This window comes from Chiloscyllium plagiosum, unplaced genomic scaffold (assembly GCF_037043375.1).
Source record: "Chiloscyllium plagiosum isolate Xiang-an unplaced genomic scaffold, Cpla_swu_hap1 HiC_scaffold_27, whole genome shotgun sequence".
Lineage (NCBI taxonomy): Eukaryota > Metazoa > Chordata > Chondrichthyes > Orectolobiformes > Hemiscylliidae > Chiloscyllium > Chiloscyllium plagiosum.
The window spans coordinates 39,217,641-39,238,705 of record NW_028270165.1 but is presented as its reverse complement, the minus strand read 5'-3'; the positions used below and the strand labels follow the sequence as shown (position 1 = coordinate 39,238,705).

The 21,065-nt window shown below is 44.7% G+C and overlaps 1 protein-coding gene and 1 non-coding gene across 2 annotated transcripts in view; one reads left to right on the top strand and one right to left on the bottom strand.

Moving 5' to 3' along the window:
- The window catches only part of LOC148143683 (uncharacterized), a 98,474-nt gene that overhangs the window by 32,639 nt on the left and 44,770 nt on the right, over positions 1–21,065 (top strand). The window lies entirely within an intron of this gene.
- trnan-guu (transfer RNA asparagine (anticodon GUU)) lies at positions 8,996–9,069 on the bottom strand. Its single transcript has one exon. It is a non-coding gene; the product is annotated as a tRNA-Asn (tRNA).

The window sequence follows — 21,065 nt, the reverse complement described above, 5'->3', positions numbered from 1 at the left end:
CAACCCGCAAACGAATGTTATTTACAAAATACCATACAAGGAAATATATACATGAACTCTGCCGCACAGTTCTCTGTGGCAAGAAATGCTGGGATGAGATAAGGAATATTTTTTTCAGCCAAAACGAATCGGCACTAACTGGACAGCCATTTAAAATCAACGCTGTCAGGCCAGGATGCAAGATCCAACAGGATGAACAGATTTCTAATTTCCTGAAGATTTACAAAGCTGAGACTGGGTTTTGGTGTTTGTTCCCTTTCCACTCCCAGGAGCCGCAGTGGTTGGGGAGGTGAGTTGGAGAAAGTGAAATATGTCCATGAGCAGCGTGTGGAGCGATTTCAGCTTCCCCTCCTCTGACAGCGCTGTGACGTGACTCTGATGTTCTCAGGGACACTTACTGACCCGAGACAGTGAAAAGATTCCCATTCCCGCAAATCAGGAATTCAAACCGTATGCCGGCTTCAGGACAATGAGAAAGATTAATTGGGGTGTGTGAAGAAGCTGTGAGCTGCATTTCAAAGAGGTAGGTGGAGTCAGATGCCTCATCCATTGCGCCCCCGGCCCTGTGCGTACCTGACCCCGCCATGCTGCTGAGTTCTGACGTTAACACGGACATGCGCAGCAATGGGAACATTCACAAGAGGAACAGCCAAAGATAATCACCGTCACTGCTTACCTTCCATTGTCCCAACTTGGTGAAGCAGTATCTTTCACTGGCAAATAAAACACATTCGTCCTCAGGTGCCTGCTTCATTTCGATCACGACTTCACGCCCCTCACTGTTCTCGTCTCATTTCCAAACACTTGGCTCATAGCCTCAAAAGTAGCTCTGTGGGTATCTGCTTGTTCCACCCTGACAGGCAATGGGTTGCAGATTTCCAACCCCTCCACTGATGTGAACCTTAAAGAAGAAACCGGGGAACAGTCTTCCTTTCTTTTTGACGACATTTCTCAACTGTCGTCGGCAAGGTTCACACCTGCGTGGGGAAACCGCAATCGATCTCAAATCCATCGTATTAACCACTCTACCCACGAACAAAGAACCACACTGACAGCTTCATTTCCCAGGTCTCTCTGCCTGTGGAGCTGAGAAATAGTGAGTTATTGCTGGGTTTGTTTGAATACAATCACTTCACAGGTTTCGAAAGGGTTACATATCTGCACATGGCGAGTCTGGTTGTTTCATCACGAAAGATGAAATAAACTTTCAGTTAAAAGCAAAAACAGAAATTGCAGGAGCAACCCAGCAGGTCAGGCACCATCGGTGGAAAGAGAATCAGAGACAATATTTCAGAACTCTGTTTTCTCCCACAGGTACTGCCAAACCTGCTGAGTTTCTCCAGCAGCTCCTCTTTGTGTCTCTGATTCTCAGCATCCGCAGTCCTTTACGTTAGAAATTAAATCAATTCAACCTCATGTGCAGGAATGAGAATCCTTTCAATTTCCCAAAAAATTGTCAGAGATTTCAAGGCATTTGGTAAAAAAAGTAAAAGCGACATTAGGAAGAACACTTTCTTGTCCCTGTCCGACCGTGACAAGGAGGCAGATTCAAGAACACAAAAGGGCATTCGGTGGTCATGTCCAAAGTAACAATGTGGAGATTTACAGGGCGAAGGCAAGAGAATGATACGAATAGAGACTCTCATTTACTTGCTGTGTAGAACCAGCAGAACTAATGTGGGCCTCAAATTGCGCTGTGACACGTGTTGTGATTCAGAGTGAACTCACAGTTCAATCAACGGAAGGTGGGGATTTAGAAAAGTTTATATTTATACAATCTCCTCACGTCAACGCAACAACAAAGTGGTTTAATTATCCGCCAGTGGAGAGACCCGGTTCCTGGAGATGGGACATAGAGCTGGCTCAGGGATATCAATCCACATTGCTCTCTTTGCCACTAGTTCAGAGGGAGAACATTGGAGGGACAAAGGAGAGAATAACGATCTGTGTCGGGTTTGACTAACTGTTCATGGAGACTATTCCTGGCGAACAATAAGTCGTGTGTAACAGCAGACGATGTGATAACACGGCCTCGTGTGGGTGTAGTAGGGATCAAGGGCATGCGGGAGTTCGGATCCAAATAATATTGAACTCGATCTTGAAGACTGGAGGATTCCAAACGGAAAATGAGGCGCTGGTCTTCCATCTGGAGCGGAGCTTTGCTGGAACACTGCTGCATGCCTGAGACAGAGATGTTGGCCAGGGAACAGGGTGGCGTGCTAAAGAGACAGGCAGCGAGACGGGCATCGCCTCTGGGTGGGCTCTGAACCACCAACCTTTCGGTTAACAGCCGAACGCGCTGACTAATTGCGCCACAGAGACAGGCGATGACATGGGTTGCGCCATCACTTAGGGGAGGCTATTATTGAATTCATAGGTCAGCCTCCCGGCCTCGAATTCCAGTTGTCGTCTATCAGTTTTACTTTTCCATAATAAAGCCTGGGAGATTTATTGTGGAGACACCGGGGACAGGCTGGACACACATCCATGTCAGGAGGAACGAGCTTTCTTACTCCGGGGCCGTCGCCCTTCGAGCCTTTCCGTGTTTTGCCTGTTCCCGAGTTCTCTCATTGGCTCGGAGGCGAGAAGGGGTTTGAATTCCTGATGTGCAGGAACGACAATTCTTTCAATGTCTCAGATCAATTCATGTCCCGAGAACATCAGAGTTAATCACCCGGCCTCTTCAACAAGGGGACGGTGTCTGGACTGTCTCTACTCAGTCGGACAGTTCATCTTTCATTCTCCTCTAAATACGCTTCCCAAAGAGTTTCTAAAGATTCACAAAGCTGGAGACTGGGATTTCTGTTTTGCTTCATGAACATTTTTCCATTTCGTAACTGACAATATTTTGCCAAAACCTCTTCCCAATTGTACGCCATGATTCATTTCCAGAGATGAGGAATTTCCATTTTGGAGAGACATTCCCAAGGTTGGGAATGTTTGCTTTGGAGCAAAGAAGGTTAACTGGAGATTTCCTGGGGCTGTTGGTAATGATGGGAGAAGAAGCGGTGGGAATGGGCAGATTAATGATCAGAAGAATCAATTGCCACTGACCAGAGTCAGTTACCAGAGGACAGGGATTGAAGTTCTTGAATGAAAAGCAGCACTTGTGCCGATTAAACACAGAGAATACTGCAGAAAGCCAACAGGACGAGCAGCATCTGTGGAAAGGTAAACAGAGCTGACGTTGGGAGGCTGGTACGTTGTTTGTTCACAACCCGATTTTCCTGCATGGCAATCAATTCCCAGACATGAGAAAACGTGATTTTATCGAGACGGGTTTTGTGAAGTTTGAGCGATAATGCAGCCAACAGGAAGTCATTTAAAATCGCCAGTGAAGAAAGCATAGTCAGCAGGTTACCACCCTGAGCGGGGGAGCCCCAAAGAATCTCTACGCCAGCACCTTAAGTGTTCGGCCACAACTACACGCCCAAAGTTGTGGTCTAAAATTTCTCATGGAATGGTTCTAACAGGAAAGGTGAGTATTAGGCTTTTCCTGTCCGCGCCATAGTCCCAACGTATTCTGTTCCCCTGGATTTGATCAGGACAGAGGAGGCTGATGGGAGATCGAACTGAACTACACACATTGATGAGAGATAGAACGGGTGGGAAGGATCCATTCCCATGCATAGAGAGATTAATAATCAGGGCCGAAAATAAGGAGCCACTTCAAGAAATTTGGGGTTCATTCAGCAAAGCTAATGTGGAACTGTTCACAGAAAATTGTGATGAAAGTCTCTCGAGTTATTTTGATGAGAAGTGTTGATGATGCTAATACAATCGATAGGATGAACGTAGATTGGTAAATGTATTTGGCGACAGTTCTGTTCTAGCCCTGTGAGCGAAACTTGGATCTGAAGGAATAAAAGGGACATTAACAACATCGATCTGAAATTGGATACGTGACAAGAAACAGAGCCATCATTAACAGTTGGCTTTTGAACTGGAGAAGGTTTCTCGTGAAATTAGCTTGAGGCTTGAGGTATGCAAGGTCAAGATAATTTAGGTCAAACACGGAAACGCGATCCTCATTAGCAGACAGTGAAAGGATTACAAGACGCAAATTAAACATTTTCAACAAGTGATACAGTGGACTGGGAAGATAAGTATTATAAACTGTGAACAACAAAGTTGTTGAGCACAACACTTACATTCAAAGACCGAAAACATCCAGGACCTGATTAATCAGATTGCATTGTGGTGCTTTTCTGCAAAACATCCACTTGCAATGTCCTACAAAAGAGTGACAAAACCCATCCCTGTCAGCCCAAGATAGAAAATCCGAAGGGATGAACGTTTGCTGATTTTCTGAAGATTCACAAAGCGAAGACTGGCTTTTGGTGATTGTTTCCTTTCCACTCCCAGGAGCTGCAGTGGTTGAGGCGGTGAGTTGGGGAAAGTAAAATGTGCCCGTGAGCAGCGTGTGGGGCTATTTCAGCTTCCCCTCATCTGACAGCGCTGTTTCTTGACTCCGATGTTCTCGGGGACACTGACTGACGCAAGACAGTGAAAAGATTCCCATTCCCGCAGATCGGGAATTCAAACCGTAAGCCGGCTTCAGGACAATGAGAAAGATTAATTGGGGTGTGTGAAGAAGCTGTGAGCTGCATTTCAAACAGGTAGGTGGAGTCAGATGCGTCATCCATTGCACCCGGGCCCTGTGCATATCTAACCATGCTGCAGAGTTCTGACGTTAACACGGACATGCGCAGCAATGGGAACCTTCACAAGGTGAACAAACAAAGATAATCACCGTCACTGCCTCCCTTCCACAGGCCCAACTTTGTGAAGCAGTATCTTTCACTGGCAAAGGAAACACCCTTGTCCTCAGGTGCCTGCTTCATTTCGATCACGATTTCAAGCCCCTCACTGTTCTAATCTCATTTCCAAACACTTTGCTCACAGCCTCAAACGAAGCTCTGCGGGTATCTGCTTGTTCCACCCGAACAGGCAGTGGGTTGCAGATTCCCGACCAGCCCCAATGTGAGTGAAATATTTTTCCCCCTCCACTGATTTGAATCTGAAAGAAGAAGCCGGGGAGCAAGCTCCCTTTCTTTTCGACGACATTTCTCATTTTGTACTCGGCAGGGTTCACACCTGCGTGGGGAAACCGCAATGGATTTCAAGTCCATCGCATTAACCACTCGGCCCACGAATACAGAACCACACTGACAACTTCACTTCCCAGGTCTGTGTGCCTTTGGAGCTGAGAAAGAGTGAATCATCGCAGAGTTTGTTTGAATCCAATCACTTCACAGTGTTTCGAAAGAGTTAAATATCTGCACACGGTGTTTGCAGATATTTAGGTGTTTCATCCCAAAAGATGAAATGAACTTTCAGTTAAAAACAAAACTAGAAATTGCAGGAGGAAATCAGCAGGTCAGGCAACATCCGTGGAAAGAGAATCAGAGGCACCATTTCAGGATTCTGTTTTCTCCGACAGGTACTGTCAAACCTGCCGAGTTTCTCTTTTTGTCTCCTCCGCATCCGCAGTCCCTGACGTTCGAAATTAATTCAATTCAGAAACCCCTTTGTGGAGAAGATTTCCGTTTGGGGAACATTTTCCTGACCCCATCAAAAGCACACAGCTTTGAAACCAAGGAATAACAGCGAACACACCGCCCCTGGGTGGGCTCGTACCACCAACCTTTCGGTTAACAGCCGAACGCGCTGACCAATTGCGCCACAGAGACAGGGGACAACGAGTGTTGCGCCATCGCTTAGGGGAGGCTATTAGCGAATTCGTAATTCAGCCTCCACGCCTCGAATCACAATTGTCATCTATCAGTTTTACTTTTCCATAATAAAGCCTGGGAGATTTATTGTCGAGACACCGGGGACAGTCTGAAGACACATCCATGTCAGGAGGAACTAGCTTTCTTTCTCCGGGGCCGTCGCCCTTCGAGCCTTTCCGTGTTTTGCCTGTTCCCGAGTTCTCTCATTGGCTCGGAGGCGAGAAGGGGTTTGAATTCCTGATGTGCAGGAACGACAATTCTTTCAATGTCTCAGATCAATTCATGTCCCGAGAACATCAGAGTTAATCACCCGGCCTCTTCAACAAGGGGACGGTGTCTGGACTGTCTCTACTCAGTCGGACAGTTCATCTTTCATTCTCCTCTAAATACGCTTCCCAAAGAGTTTCTAAAGATTCACAAAGCTGGAGACTGGGATTTCTGTTTTGCTTCATGAACATTTTTCCATTTCGTAACTGACAATATTTTGCCAAAACCTCTTCCCAATTGTACGCCATGATTCATTTCCAGAGATGAGGAATTTCCATTTTGGAGAGACATTCCCAAGGTTGGGAATGTTTGCTTTGGAGCAAAGAAGGTTAACTGGAGATTTCCTGGGGCTGTTGGTAATGATGGGAGAAGAAGCGGTGGGAATGGGCAGATTAATGATCAGAAGAATCAATTGCCACTGACCAGAGTCAGTTACCAGAGGACAGGGATTGAAGTTCTTGAATGAAAAGCAGCACTTGTGCCGATTAAACACAGAGAATACTGCAGAAAGCCAACAGGACGAGCAGCATCTGTGGAAAGGTAAACAGAGCTGACGTTGTGAGGCTGGTACGTTGTTTGTTCACAACCCGATTTTCCTGCATGGCAATCAATTCCCAGACATGAGAAAACGTGATTTTATCGAGACGGGTTTTGTGAAGTTTGAGCGATAATGCAGCCAACAGGAAGTCATTTAAAATCGCCAGTGAAGAAAGCATAGTCAGCAGGTTACCACCCTGAGCGGGGGAGCCCCAAAGAATCTCTACGCCAGCACCTTAAGTGTTCGGCCACAACTACACGCCCAAAGTTGTGGTCTAAAATTTCTCATGGAATGGTTCTAACAGGAAAGGTGAGTATTAGGCTTTTCCTGTCCGCGCCATAGTCCCAACGTATCCTGTTCCCCTGGATTTGATCAGGACAGAGGAGGCTGATGGGAGATCGAACTGAACTACACACATTGATGAGAGATAGAACGGGTGGGAAGGATCCATTCCCATGCATAGAGAGATTAATAATCAGGGCCGAAAATAAGGAGCCACTTCAAGAAATTTGGGGTTCATTCAGCAAAGCTAATGTGGAACTGTTCACAGAAAATTGTGATGAAAGTCTCTCGAGTTATTTTGATGAGAAGTGTTGATGATGCTAATACAATCGATAGGATGAACGTAGATTGGTAAATGTATTTGGCGACAGTTCTGTTCTAGCCCTGTGAGCGAAACTTGGATCTGAAGGAATAAAAGGGACATTAACAACATCGATCTGAAATTGGATACGTGACAAGAAACAGAGCCATCATTAACAGTTGGCTTTTGAACTGGAGAAGGTTTCTCGTGAAATTAGCTTGAGGCTTGAGGTATGCAAGGTCAAGATAATTTAGGTCAAACACGGAAACGCGATCCTCATTAGCAGACAGTGAAAGGATTACAAGACGCAAATTAAACATTTTCAACAAGTGATACAGTGGACTGGGAAGATAAGTATTATAAACTGTGAACAACAAAGTTGTTGAGCACAACACTTACATTCAAAGACCGAAAACATCCAGGACCTGATTAATCAGATTGCATTGTGGTGCTTTTCTGCAAAACATCCACTTGCAATGTCCTACAAAAGAGTGACAAAACCCATCCCTGTCAGCCCAAGATAGAAAATCCGAAGGGATGAACGTTTGCTGATTTTCTGAAGATTCACAAAGCGAAGACTGGCTTTTGGTGATTGTTTCCTTTCCACTCCCAGGAGCCGCAGTGGTTGAGTAGGTGAGTTGGGGAAAGTAAAATGTGCCCGTGAGCAGCGTGTGGGGCTATTTCAGCTTCCCCTCATCTGACAGCGCTGTTTCTTGACTCTGATGTTCTCGGGGACACTGACTGACGCAAGACAGTGAAAAGATTCCCATTCCCGCAGATCGGGAATTCAAACCGTATGCCGGCTTCAGGACAATGAGAAAGATTAATTGGGGTGTGTGAAGAAGCTGTGAGCTGCATTTCAAACAGGTAGGTGGAGTCAGATGCGTCATCCATTGCACCCGGGCCCTGTGCATATCTAACCATGCTGCAGAGTTCTGACGTTAACACGGACATGCGCAGCAATGGGAACCTTCACAAGGTGAACAAACAAAGATAATCACCGTCACTGCCTCCCTTCCACAGGCCCAACTTTGTGAAGCAGTATCTTTCACTGGCAAAGGAAACACCCTTGTCCTCAGGTGCCTGCTTCATTTAGATCACGATTTCAAGCCCCTCACTGTTCTAATCTCATTTCCAAACACTTTTCTCACAGCCTCAAACGAAGATCTGCGGGTATCTGCTTGTTCCACCCGAACAGGCAGTGGGTTGCAGATTCCCGACCAGCCCCAATGTGAGTGAAATATTTTTCCCCCTCCACTGATTTGAATCTGAAAGAAGAAGCCGGGGAGCAAGCTCCCTTTCTTTTCGACGACATTTCTCATTTTGTACTCGGCAGGGTTCACACCTGCGTGGGGAAACCGCAATGGATTTCAAGTCCATCGCATTAACCACTCGGCCCACGAATACAGAACCACACTGACAACTTCACTTCCCAGGTCTGTGTGCCTTTGGAGCTGAGAAAGAGTGAATCATCGCAGAGTTTGTTTGAATCCAATCACTTCACAGTGTTTCGAAAGAGTTAAATATCTGCACACGGTGTTTGCAGATATTTAGGTGTTTCATCCCAAAAGATGAAATGAACTTTCAGTTAAAAACAAAACTAGAAATTGCAGGAGGAAATCAGCAGGTCAGGCAACATCCGTGGAAAGAGAATCAGAGGCACCATTTCAGGATTCTGTTTTCTCCAACAGGTACTGTCAAACCTGCCGAGTTTCTCTTTTTGTCTCGGCTTCTCCGCATCCGCAGTCCCTGACATTCGAAATTAATTCAATTCAGAAACCCCTTTGTGGAGAAGATTTCCGTTTGGGGAACATTTTCCTGACCCCATCAAAAGCACACAGCTTTGAAACCAAGGAATAACAGCGAACACACCGCCCCTGGGTGGGCTCGAACCACCAACCTTTCGGTTAACAGCCGAACGCGCTGACCAATTGCGCCACAGAGACAGGGGGCAACGAGGGTTGCGCCATCGCTTAGGGGAGGCTATTAGCGAATTCGTAATTCAGCCTCCACGCCTAGAATCACAATTGTCATCTATCAGTTTTACTTTTCCATAATAAAGCCTGGGAGATTTATTGTCGAGACACCGGGGACAGTCTGAAGACACATCCATGTCAGGAGGAACTAGCTTTCTTTCTCCGGGGCCGTCGCCCTTCGAGCCTTTCCGTGTTTTGCCTGTTCCCGAGTACTCTCATTGGCTCGGAGGCGAGAAGGGGTTTGAATTCCTGATGTGCAGGAACGAAAATTCTTTCAATGTCTCAGATCAGTTCATGTCCCGAGTACATCAGAGTCAATCTCCCGGCCTCTTTCACAAGGGGACGGTGTCTGGACTGTCTCTACTCAGTCGGACAGTTCATCTTTCATTCTCCTCTAAATACGCTTCCCAAAGAGTTTCTAAAGATTCACAAAGCTGGAGACTGGGATTTCTGTTTTGATTCATGAACATTTTTCCATTTCCTAACTGACAATATTTTGCCAAAATCTTTTCCCAATTGTACCTCTTCCGTCATGTCCAGAGATGAGGAATTTCCATTTTGGAGAGACATTCCTAAGGTTGGGAATGTTCGCTTTGGAGCAAAGAAGGTTAACTGGAGATTTCCTGGGGCTGTTGGTAATGATGGGAGAAGAAGCGGTGGGAATGGGCAGATTAATGATCAGAAGAATCAATTGCCACTGACCAGAGTCAGTTACCAGAGGACAGGGATTGAAGTTCTTGAATGAAAAGCAGCACTTGTGCCTAATAAACACAGAGAATACTGCAGAAAGCCAACAGGTCGAGTAGCATCTGTGGAAAGGTAAACAGAGCTGGCGTTATGAGGCTGGTACGTTGTTTGTTCAGAACCAGAGTTACCTGCATGGCAATCAATTCCCAGACATGAGAAAGCGGGACTTTATTGAGACGGGTTTAGTGAAGTTTGAGCAATAATGCAACCAACAGGAAGTCATTTAAAATCGCCAGCGGAGAAAGCATAGTCAGCAGGTTACCACCTTGGGCGGGGGAGCCCCAAAGGATCTCTACGCCAACACCTAAAGTGTTCGGCCACAACTGCACGCCCAAAGTTGTGATGTAAAATTTCTCATGGAATGGTTCTAACAGGAAAGGTGAGTACTGGGCTTGTCCTGTCAGCGCCATAGCCCCAACGTATCCTGTTCCCCTGGATTTGATCAGGACAGAGGAGGCTGATGGGAGATCGAACTGAACTACACACATGGATGAGTGATAGAGCGGGTGGGAAGGATCCATTCCCATGCGTAGAGAGATTAATAATGAGGGCCGAAAATAAGGAGCCACTTCAAGAAATTTGGGGTTCATTCAGCAAAGCTAATGTAGAACTGTTCACAGAAAATTGTGATGCAAGTCCCTCGAGTTATTTTGATGAGAAGTGTTGATGATGCTAATACAATCGGTAGGATGAACGTAGATTGGTAAATGTATTTGGTGACAGTTCTGTTCTAGCCCTGTGAGCGAAACCTGGATCTGAAGGAATAAAAGGGACATTAACAACATCGATCTGAAATTGGATACGTGACAAGAAACAGAGCCATCATTAACAGTTGGCTTTTGAACTGGAAAAGCTTTCTCGTGAAATTAGCTTGAGGCTTGAGGTATGCAAGGTCAAGATAATTTAGGTCAAACACGGAAACGCTATCCTCATTAGCAGACAGTGAAAGGATTACAAGACGCAAATTAAACATTTTCTACAAGTGATCCAGGGGACTGGGAAGATAAGTATTATAAACTGTGAACAACAAAGTTGTTGAGCACAACACTTACATTCAAAGACCGAAAACATCCAGGTCCTGATTAATCAGATTGCATTGTGGTGCTTTTCTGCAAAACATCCACTTGCAATGTTCTACAAAAGAGTGACAATACACATCCCTGTCAGCCCAGGATCGAACATCCGAAGGGATGAACGTTTGCTGATTTTCTGAAGATTCACAAAGCTAAGACTGGGTTTTGGTGATTGTTTCCTTTCCACTCCCAGGAGCCGCAGTTGTTGAAGCGGTGAGTTGGGGAAAGTAAAATGTGCCCGTGAGCAGCGTGTGGGGCTATTTCAGCTTCCCCTCATCTGACAGCGCTGTTTCTTGACTCCGATGTTCTCGGGGACACTTACTGACACAAGACAGTGAAAAGATTCTCATGCCCGCAGATCGGGAAGTCAAACCGTATGCCGGCTTCAGGACAATGAGAAAGATTAATTGGGGTGTGTGAAGAAGCTGTGAGCTGCATTTCAAACAGGTAGGTGGAGTCAGATGCGTCATCCATTGCACCCGGGCCCTGTGCGTATCTAACGGCACCATGCTGCAGAGTTCTGACGTTAACACGGACATGCGCAGCAATGGGAACCTTCACAAGGTGGACAACCAAAGATAATCACCGTCACTGATTCCCTTCCACAGGCCCAACTTTGTGAAGCAGCATCTTTCACTGGCAAAGGAAACACCCTTGTCCTCAGGTGCCTGCTTCATTTCGATCACGATTTCATGCCCGTCACTGTTCTAATCTCATTTCCAAACACTTTCCTCACAGCCTCAAACAAATCTCTGCGGGTATCTGCTTGTTCCACCCGAACAGGCAGTGGGTTGCAGATTCCCACCAGTCCCAATGTGAGTGAAATACTTTTCCCCCTCCATTGATTTGAATCTTAAAGAAGAAGCCGGGGAGCAAGCTCCCTTTCTTTTCGACGACATTTCTCATTTTGTAGTCGGCAGGGTTCACACCTGCGTGGGGAAACCGCAATGGATTTCAAGTCCATCGCATGAACCACTCGGCCCACGAATACAGAACCACACTGACAACTTCACTTCCCAGGTCTGCCTGCCTTTGGAGCTGAGAAAGAGTGAATCATCGCAGAGTTTGTTTGAATCCAATCACTTCACAGTGATTCGAAAGGGTTAAATATCTACACTTGGCGAGTCGAGATGTTTCATCCCAAAAGGTGAAATTTCCGTTAAAAACAAAACTAGAAATTGCAGGAGGAACTCAGCAGGTCAGGCAACATCTGTGGAAAGAGAATCAGAGACAACATTTCAAAATTCTGTTTTCTCCGACAGGTACTGTCAAACCTGCCGAGTTTGTCTTTTTGTCTCGGCTTCTCAGCATCCGCAGTCCCTTACGTTAGACATTAATTCAATTCAGAAACCCCTTTGGGGAGAGGATTTCCGTTTGGGGAACACTTTCCTGACCCCATTAAAAGCGTGCAGCTTCGAAGCCAAGGAAGAACAGCAAACACTGCCACCATAGTTGGGCTTGAACCACCAACCTTTCGGTTGACGGCCGAACGCGCTGAACAAATGCGCCACAGAGACAGGCGTTAGCATCCACTGTGCCATCGCGTAGGGGAGGCTATTAGTGAATTCATAATTCAGCCTCCCCGCCGAGAATTACTGTTGTTGTCTCCCGCGCAGTCTGGCGAGAGATCCCGGCTTTCTTAACTTGGCTTGTGCAAAAATGCCCGATTAAACTTCTCAAAAAGAACTTTCGTGAAACGAGGCTGGGCTCCCTGGAGTACGAATGGGACAGGAAGTGAAATGATTGGAGATAGCATTGAACAGGTTGACGTGTTTACTTCCCTAATTTTCTTATCCCTGTGCCAATTGGCACGTGACTTGGGAAGTAATGTTATTACACACACTGGAGCAGTGGGATTTGAACCTGAGCCTCAGGGCTCTATGGGTGACTACAGCTGCACCACAAAAAAAAACCTCTAGTAAATAGGTCCTCTTGAGTTGAATGAGAGGAAACAGCTTCCTCCTCAACATGAGACACGACCACTGTACCCTCCGTGCCCATTACAATAAATTGAGCCGCCTCCTGTTGAATGAATGAGTGGGAACCCCTCTCCGAGCTCCAAGAAGCGGGGGGCCCGGCTGGAGGCTGGATATGCTCAAGGCTGGTATCTATTAACTTATTTAAATGGTACCTACTGTATGGGAGTATGGTTTACATTAAAACCGGAGGATCATGTCAGAGTGTTTGTTTATATTTCGCAGTTGTAGTTGGTAAAATACACTCCCTGGAGGAGCACCTTCTATGATGCTGCATTTCTTGCCTTCTGCCCTTCCCCCATTTGTTATCTCTCATCTCGATTTTACATTTTCAGTCAAATTTAATTTCACATTAATCAGCCTTGGTATTCACTGTGTATTATTAATTAATCTGTTGGATTGTTGTAAAACAAAATTAATGGTGTAATTTCATTTATGTTGTCTGAGTTTGACATTGAATGTGCAGGTGTGAATGCCAGTAAGTTGTAAAAACAAATCAAGAATTTGTGCTTTTTAAACAAAAAGACGAGTTCAATGGTATTACTGGCATTGTCTCCTTTGAGGATGATGATTATAGTCTGACCAACAAACCATTTCATGCAGTCACCCAGTTTAATTAAAGTCTTTTGGAAAATAATTCTGGCAGGCAAAGATTTATACAACCCAAAATACGGTTGGTAATCATGTGTATTCTTATCTTTTAAGCCGTAACAGAAGGCATTGCGTGGCGGTTTGAGACTGAAACTTCGCTGGAAAGAATGTAGATTGATGAGGGAAGTCAAAATGGCAGAGTCTCGGGCCACAATCTAACAGTCTGGCTTGATTGCATGAGTGGTGGTAGTTCAAAAGCACCTTCCAAGTCATGACCTCAACCACCAAGAACAGACAAGTGTGAACACAGGCTTCCGACTGCAAGATATATCGCATTGTTTCTTTGTTATTGACCAAAATGCTGGAACTCACTCCTGAACATTGTTGCAGTCCACATCATATTTGTGAAGCAATTTAAGAGGCAGTTGAGCACCACCTTTTCAAGGTGTGTTTGGGAAGAGTTGTTGGCACAGCCAATGACATTCACATCTCATGAAATAGTAAGCAAAGAGCCCACAGTGTTGGGAGGCTGTATGTTAGCATGGATAGAGGATTGGCTAACTACCACAGTTGTGGTAAGGGGCATGTTCAGGATGACAACTTGTAACTCGTGGTGTACCACAGGGATCAGCGCTGGGGCCAACATTATTTACAATATATATACGAATTACTTGGATAAGTAAAGTGAATGTACTATTGCTAAATTTGTAGAAGAGACAGTTGATGTGAAAGCAGGTGGTGAGGATGACATTAGATATCTGGAGAGGGATATAGACAGGTTAAGCAAATGAGCGAAAGCTTGGCAGATGGGAAAATGAGGTAATACAGTTTGTCAGGAGGTGAAGAAATGAATATTAATGGAGAAAGCTTTAGAATAGAGGGATTTGGAATCACGTCCACGAATCTCTTCATCCAATTTCAGTGAGTAATAGGGAGGCAAATGGGAGGTTGGCCTTTTCAATAGAGTAGAAATGTAGGGAGGTTATAGTGAACCTATGTAAGGCATTAGTCAGGCCACAACTGAATACTGTGAACAGTTTAGGGCCCTTTACCTGAGGAAAGATATATTGGCATTGGAGGCAGTCCAGAGAAGGTTGACCATGATGATACCAGGGATGGAAAGAACGTCTTATGAGGAGAACTGAATAGTTTGGGCCTGTGCTTATTAGAAGTTAGAAGAATTAGAGGTAACCTTATTGTCACGTACAAGATTCTGAGGAGACTTGACAGGCTCGACGTGGAAAAGTGGGTGAGACTGGAACCAGAGGAAGTAACCTCCAAATAAGAGATTGCATGTTTAGGACAGATAGGAATTTCTCCTGAGGGCAGTAAATCTGTGGAACGTGATACTACAGAGGGCTGTTGAGCCTGGGTTGTTACGTGCATTCAAGGCTGAGATAGATTTTTTTTAAATCAGTAAGCGAATTGAGGATTATGGGGAAATGGCAGCAAAATGGAGTAAATGTTTCCCAGAATAATCGTGATCTGAACAAATGGCAGAGTCAACTCAATGGGCTGAATTGAATAGTAAATAGTAATTCTGTTCACCGAGCTGGAAGTTTTTGTTGCAAACATTTCGTCCCCTGGCTAGGCGACATCATCAGTGCTTGGGAGCCTCCTGCGAAGCGCTTCTTTGATGTTTCCTCCGGTGTTTATAGTGGTCTGACCCTGCCGCTTCCGGTTGTCAGTTTCAGCTGTCCGCTGTAGTGGTTGGTATATTGGGTCCAGGTCGATGTGTTTGTTGATGGAGTTTGTGGATGAATGCCATGCCTCTCGGAATTCCCTGGCTGTTCTCTGTCTGTCTTGCCCGATGATAGTAGTGTTGTCCCAGTCGAATTCATGTTGCTTGTTGTCTGCGTGTGTGGCTACTAAGGATAGCTGGCCGTGTCGTTTCGTGGCTAGTTGATGTTCATGTATGCGGATTGTTAGCTGTCTTCCTGTTTGTCCTATATAGTGTTTAGTGCAGTCCTTGCATGGTATTTTGTACACTACATCTGTCTTGCTCATGTTGGGTATCGGGTCCTTCGTTCTGGTGAGTTGTTGTCTGAGCGTGGCTGTTGTGTACCGTTATGAGTCCAAGGGGTCACACAACAACGAGCACCCGAGCTACAAATCTTCGCACAAACTTTGAGTAAATAGTAAGGAGGAAAAGGATGCAACTGTCAATTACAGACCAGTCAGTGTTGGAAGCCTAGAGATTGTAGGGAGTTGGTGGCATTTGGGCATTGTTACTGGATTTAACATCTGGAGTTTCAAATTGATGCTGCTATGGCCCCGATGCAATTTGAAATCAATTTATGTATCTGGAATATAAACTTATCGCTGCTTTAGTGATCTTATCAATTATCATAAGTACCTATCTTGTTCACTAATAACCTTTTTTTAAGGAAGGAAATCTTCAGTCCTTTCCCAGTTTGGTGAATGTGTCACTCTTGATCCAAAGTCATGTGGTTGACTCTTAACTGCCCTCTGAATTGGCACTTGGATATTTTTTGGGAGACGAAGTGTCACGTTCCATGAATGAATAAAGAAAAATATTCAGGACAAGATTGTCAATGTCACTGTCAGTGAAGGGAAGATTGCGATCTAGTGATACTGGTTAAGTAGCCCAAAGATCTCGGTCTTCTGAGAACAAAAATTAAAATCCCATCATGGATGCTAGTGGACTTTATTTTCCACGAATAAAAAGATCTGGAAATGAGAGTTTATCTCTGCACTGGCAACCAGGAAACCATTATTGGCTAAGACAATGAATTGCAGCTGTTGGAGATCAGCAACAAAAGGCACAATTGCTGGGGAAATGCAGCAGGTCTGGCAGCATCTGTGGAAAGAAAACAGTTAATGTTTTGAATCCAGCCTAATTTTGAAAGGCCACCGGGCTCAAAACAGTAACATTGTCGTCTCCTCATAGATGCTGCCAGAACTGTTGTTTTTGTCCAGTCATGACAGAGTGTTGTGAAAGTGTTCTTTTAGGGAGGGAAATCTACCACTCACAACTCTACACACGCGTGCACACGCTCACATCATGTGACTCCAGACCTACTACAATGTGGTTGACTCTCAACTGCCTTTTCGCAGGAAGCCAATCGCTCAGTCCAAAGGCCATGAGGGATGGGGAGCAAATGTTGGACGTGCTAGCAACAATCCCATCCCTCAAAATATTTTCTTATATATTTTAAAGCATAGGTTAATGAAGGACAACCAAAACAAACTGCTTTGGGAAAGTCATGCCCAACTAACCTGATTTGCTTGTAGTTATAAATATTGTTTTAAAATCCTCTTCAGAGAGGACATTGGTTCCATCATTGTTGCAATGCTGCATGCAATTTCTGTGCTTACTGCTACAGGAAGGGTGTTGTGAAACTTGAAAGGGTTCAGAAAATATTTACAAGGATGCTGCCAGGGTTGGAGGGTTTGAGCTACAGGAAGAGGTTGAATAGATTGGAGCTATGTTCCCTGGAGCTTTGGTGACATTAAAGACATTTATAAAATCATGAGGGACATGGGTAAGGTAAATAGGCAAGGTCTTCTCTCTTGGGGTGGGGAAGTCCAAAATTAGAGGGCATAGGTTTAAAGTTAATGGCAAATGGAGTTTAATATAGATAAGTGTGAGGTCTTACATTTTGTATAGTCAAATCAAGGTAGGAATTGCATGGTGAATGGTAGGACCTTAAGGAGTGTAGTGGAACAGAGGGATCTTGGAGTACAGGTTCACAGTTCTCTGAAAATGGAGTCACAGGTAGAAATTGTTTGGCACACTGGCCTTCATCAGTCATGGCATTCAGTATAAAATACCGAATTAGATTTGAGATAAGCACCAAATCTGTTTCATATGCAGTAATTCAAACCAAGAGATGTAGGGGTGCAGGTTCATAGCTCCTAGAAAGTGGAGTCATGGGTAGACAGGTCGGTGAAGAAGACTTTCGGCATGCTTGCTTTCATCAGTCAGAGCACTGAGTACAGGAGTTGGGATGAATTGTTGCAGCTGTCACAGATTCCACACAACAACACAAGACGTGACCCTGCCCTCCCCTGACTGACTGTCCCTTTGCATATCAGGGGGAAGACACCCCTTTAATTGTAATGATCAGACAACATGCCATCCTTCAAAACAAGGTCTGCGTTCACAAATGTTTGGACAGAGGAAAGAAGTTCTAGTCTGGGTGAAGATCAATCTTCATTGCGTGAGAGAGAGAGAGAGAGAGAGAGAGAGAGAGAGAGAGAGAGAGAGAGAGAGAGAGAGAGAGAGCAGCAGCAGCTTCAGGCGTTCATGGTCCAACTTCTGAAAAGACCTTGTCTGATTTGCAGCTGTTTATGGGCTTGTAATATCGAGCTGCAGCATATTGTAGATCTTCAGTAAGCCCTGCCAGTGCTTCTATGTGGTCTGAAATTTATCGTACAATTTGTGTATTTCCTATGTATCTGTATCCAGCTTCACCTTAATTGTATTCCCCTCTTTATCTCTTTTCCCCCATCCTCACCCCTCCACACATCAGCATATCATTCGACTATAGGAGCAGAAATTATGCCATTCAGCCCATCGAGTCTGCTCCACCATTCAGTCATGGCTGATAAGTTTCTCAACACCGTTCTCCCTATAACCTTTGATCCTCTTGATACTCAAGAAAATATATTCAATGATCTTACCTCCACAGCCTTCCGGGGCAGTGAATTCCATCGATTACCACTCTCTGTCTGAAGTTTTCCTTATTTCTGTTCTAAAACATCTTCCCTTTACTTTAAGGCTGAGGAGGAGGCATAGAGGAGCGTGGTGTGCACTTGTAAACTCCAGAACTTCCCAAACTTCACGAGTCAACAATAACGCTTTCTGGAGCAAGAAATGAAAGGGCTGACGAGAAACTGTGACACCACAGGAAGTGAAATTAGGCCATTCAGCCCATTGAGTCTGCTCCACCATTCACTCATTCTTGAGTATCAAGGGGCTCAAACGTTACAGGAGAATGGGGTTAAGAAACATATCAGCCATGATTGAATAGCAAAGCAGATTCAATACGATAAATGGCTTGTTAACCATCCCTGGGAAGAAGGAGGCAACACAATAAGTTGTTTCTTGGGACAGGTAAGATAATGTTATTTTACAATGGTGTGACAAAAGGACAATTAATTCTGCCTGTGGAAGGAAAGCCCTGACATAGAGGGGTTAATTGCAGGGCAGGCTGTTTCAAACAGACAGCTAACCCTCAAGGATAAGAAGGTAAACTACAGACCTGAGGTCTCCAGCAATGTGAGGTGATGTTAGAGTCTTAAAAAAAAGGCACACCACAGATTTGAAATTGAGGAAACGCAACCAAAATTCAACTCCAGAATGATAAAGCAGCAGCAGTACTTAAAAGAATAATACTGCATCAAACCCCTGGACACTTCCAGAGATGGGCACTGTCGGTGGAAACCCAGTTAAATTCAGCCATCAACTGGATGATAGCCATATTTGTGGGGGGGGGGGGGGGGGGGGGGGGGGGGGGGGGGTGGTGAAGCTGAATGAACTTGAGAGGTTTTATTTGTGGTTGCTACGTGCAATAAAGTGCAAATCATTCTTTCAGCATTTGATTGTCTGTGCGGTTTCTGAGTCAGGAGCCAAATTAAGGTGATTCACCCACAACCACACCAAGAGGCTGGGATTAGTATTGACTCCATTGCATTCAAGAGAATGTCATCAATACTGTTATAAAGCGAAGGCTGAACCCCGCCCCACCACTCTACAAGATCTCAAACCGAAACGTCCAAAGAGTGGCACGTTGCCCTTTAATCTGTAAAGTCAGTGTGATAAGTGGTGTAACCTGCTGTTGTGTTAAAAGTAAATCCCTGACACTTTACAACCGACAATCAGCAATTTATTTAACCAACTCTCACGGTGAACAAATGAACAAAACTACTAACAAACTGAATAAATCCGTCCTAACTACTGAGTATTCTGGAATAAATCAAGATTCTTCTGGTATGCTGTTCCAATCAATGCATGTCCCACTCAGATAACACATAATAGAATTTAATCTCTCAGATTACAACCAGGTTATGTGTCTTCCGGAATATTCTGTGCCATCTTCTGTCGGGGATGCCTCCTCCGATTCCTCTGTCAGGAATGCCCTTCTCTATTTTTCTAAATGATGCTTTCTCTAATACACAGATGACAGAGAGCGCCAATTCTTTATGATAGGATTGGTCCTGTTGTCAAAACTTTAGGATTTAAATTTAATAAGTTTTTGGTAGCCAAAGGGGCTGATTTAAATTGATTGGTGAAATTGCAAATGTGTTTTCTTGTCCTGCTAACTGTACAGCCCTTTGATACAAATGTTTCAGTTCAGGTGCTTTTTGTTGTGATCATGCTGCTCCTTTAAGAAGATGACAATGTTGGTTTATTTTCAGGAGGGGTTGTAAATGGCTTCCCATTCATCCAGGTTTAAGGTTTTCGCTAATGGTTAACAGATACTGGCTAAGGCAACAATCCGGGAAAAGGGTTTGACACTTTTTTTTCTAAAACACTTCTACAATGAAAGGGCAGTTGTCCCATTCTTTTCCCCTGCTTTTGGTTTTAGCAAGCAGTCTGTCTGAAGCTGCTGCAGGAAGAGATGTTTCCTGATTCAACAGATGTTTCTGGCTGACTCTAAAGCTTCAGGGAAAATAGTACCAGCGTATTCAGCCTCTCCCTGTTGCTCTAACCTTGCAACCCGGGCAACATCCTTCCAAACCTTTTCTGAACCCTTTCAATTTTCACAATGTCTTAAAAAGACGTCTACTTTGCTCGACTAATGTGGGAGAATTTTCTGCATGACGCGTTGTGTCTGAAAGAGCCCTCCCCTGTGCTGTGACAGAGCTGCAGTGACTTTCAAAAGCCTGACAAATGCGGTTATCAGTCAAAGATTCATTGGGAGAAGCTTCTCAATCACATCTGTAAATGGAGAAAGTGTTTTTAATAATGAGACATGAATAAAGGGCTGCATTAATCTTTTGTTCTGAAGATTTACTCATACATCTCAAAACAGAGCATATGAACCCGGTCACAAGAAGTCTACGGGAATATAAGACACCAATGCCTATTTCCTGACCAGGACCGACTTTACACAGAAAACATGGACATTTTAAATGAATGGGGTGCCATTCGTTTTAAGATCAGGTGAACTTAAGAGGCACAGCATTGGCTTAGAAATGAGAGATCCTTGACACACACACAGCCAAAATCATCACTGTCATTATTATCAAATTAGAATTTAGGCTGGATAGGCTGGGATGCTTTTCCACTGGAGCAGAGGAAGTTGAGAGGCAATATTTTCAAACCATGAGGGGTAGATTTGGGTTAATGGTAGCTGTCTCTTCCCTAGGGGGAGGATTTCAAGTCCAAGGACGCGTTTTTATGGCGAGAGGAGAAAGATGGAAGAAAAAATGTGGGGCAAAATATTTACAGAGTGTAGTTCACCTGGGGAAACAGCTGCCAGTGGAAGTGGTTGAAACAGGTACATTAACAATATTGAAAAGGCGTTTCAACAAATACATGGGTAGGAAAGCTTGAGAAGGATATGGGCCAAGTGCAGGGAAATGAGGTTAGTGTTGACAAACATTTTGG